Source organism: Acyrthosiphon pisum, chromosome X (genome assembly GCF_005508785.2).
Source record: "Acyrthosiphon pisum isolate AL4f chromosome X, pea_aphid_22Mar2018_4r6ur, whole genome shotgun sequence".
Lineage (NCBI taxonomy): Eukaryota > Metazoa > Arthropoda > Insecta > Hemiptera > Aphididae > Acyrthosiphon > Acyrthosiphon pisum.
The window spans coordinates 20323961-20326670 of record NC_042493.1 but is presented as its reverse complement, the minus strand read 5'-3'; positions in this window follow the sequence as shown (position 1 = coordinate 20326670).

Genomic DNA, 2710 nt, shown 5'->3' with positions numbered 1-2710 from the left:
TACTCATCGACGCAGGTGTGGATCATGTTGAATCTGATATCTCAGAAATAACTGTTGACACTGTTCTACAGAATATCTTGATCTTCTAGAAACATTTGAATGAGAAGTAAATGTAAAAATGTATAGTTACAGTATTGTATAATATAAATGTTTACCTTTTATTTCAGACTGTAGAAAGTCACTTTAATGACATAGAAAAAGAGTGTGTGGAATATGTGGCAGGATACATTGCACATAATTTTTTTGAAAAATACCCTCACTTAAAATCTACCAATCGAAATAAATCTTGGACAGATTGTGTATCACAAGCAGGGCTTAAGAATACGTACAGCAATGAAACTGATGGAAACAGATTTTAAAATGTTGCATGGTGATTAATTAAGTAAATATTCTGGAATAATGACTACACTATCAAGCATGATAAAGTCTAAAATTCAACATCTGAACTTACCACAAGAGGTTGTCACGTGTATGGTACGAACTAGAACATTCATTCGTCTTAATGACATGAATCGCGAAATGAAATGTGGTTCACTACATAAAAAATTAAAAAAATTCACTTCTTAAACACTTAAATATAGTTATTATTAAGTACAGTTTAATTTTTATAAAAACGAAAAACAATAAAAACAAGTGTATTTTTTATAGTTATACTAATACCTACCTATTAATCACTTTTTGAAATTCTGTGTCCACTTGTTCAGTAATCAGTATTACAATTGTGAACTCATGACAAATCATGTCATGTGTGAACTGTTGATATTGCCTATAATAATGTATTTCAGCTATCGCGCTCGGCTACCGGCGACCGGGGGGCCAAAAGCCGTTCTCTTACAAATGATAATGGGAAAAAAAAATAAAAAAAAAAGAATAAACTCATACCAACATTACCAACCGATAAAAATGTCAATGTTCAAAATAATAATTTAATATCAGTTTTAGTGCCAGCCTGTAGTGTGAACTTTTTTATTTTCTCTATCACCTGTTGATTAATTGTCTAATTAGTAATTAGTATTAATTAATTTAAATTCAAATTCTACCATCAAATTACAAAAAAATGGCTTTTAATGCACTACTCGACCACGATTACTTACTTAGTAGTAAGTACTATTTATTTATATATTGCATTTTTATTGACTCAACATTACTTTATAACTCTCAAATTAAATATTCACATGTTTTTTATTGGTTCAGATAATGAAGAATATATAGATTTGGAAATTGTAATAGATGAGGAGGATGAAGATTTAGATGTTATTGCTGAAGAGGAGGAAGATGATTTAGATGATATTGAAGATGAAAACAACGGTATTTATATGTTTTAAACATCTTTATTAATCAAACATGGTTTTGTTTAAAACAAATTATTTAAACAACATAAAAAAACAGCTGTTTAAAACAGAAAAACATCATTTATGTGCATATAACTTATAATTTATAAGTTCATACTCGCAACTCCTATTTATTATGTTTTTTGTTTCATAAACAAATTTGAAATTTATAACATTTATAATAGTAATTTAACTTATTAAACTTTAACTTACACAAACTTGAAACTTATACAACAGAATTATAAAATATTAAAATGTATTGTTTAATGTATACTGTTTAGTCCCCAGTTTAGTCATAACAGTTAACACTTAACAAGTCATAATGTAAAGCATAAGCTATATAGAAATTAGAAATAGAATTATTAAAATTACATACCAATAAATAACATTACAATTAGTAATTAGTTGTACTCCAACATAAATAAAAATAAAAATCATGTTTAAAACAGTTGAAAAAATCATTTAAAAAAAAACATGTTTTAAACAATTAAAACAGTTTTTTTGATTTTTTTTTAATCAACACTAATTATATTATAATATACTCTAATTCTATATGCAACAATATCTATAATAATGCTATGATACAATTGGTAATTAAATTAATATGACAATATGAATCTTTAGATATACGACACCAGAGAGCAGAAACCTTCACAGTTTTACCTGGTGTAAGGTTAAACTCCAAAGTATTTATGGACAATCTAAAATACAGATATTACAAAAATGGTGCTAGGAACAATAAAACGTAAGTACAACTGATACTTCTGATATTTAGCACAAACCGATGTACTAATCTACACAGATCTTAATATAAATGCTTCATTATTTACTTATTTAATATAATATTAGTTATCATATTACTATTACCTATATAGATATTTAGTCTGTGAAAATCAGAAGAATGTCGCTGAATTTTGTCCATCAACAGCTTGGGTTAGGTCTGAAGATGTTATAAAAGGTAATGGTACAATAATGACCCGACTCCCACACAACCATTTACCTCCGAATGTGGACATTCCAATGGTTCATTTAAGGCGGTCTATTGGGTTTGGCTGGAACGAGTACTGGCAATTTAGCTACCTCTATTAGGCAGATATATAACCAAGAAGTAGTGTTGTAAGTACTTTTTGGATTAATTTTACATGTTTTAATTATACAATTCTTATTAATAGTGTATTATAGTTTTAATTTAATAACTATAAATGTCATAGGAATCCTGAAGGTGCACATGATTATACTCATCTACAGTCCCGGTCGAGCCTCAATAAAATGAGACGTCGTCGACGCCCAGTAAATCCCAAAACAGTTGATCAGTTGGCGCATATCCTCAATGAACCAAAGGCTATGCCTTATGTTTCAACCCTGCAGCACCCATTATC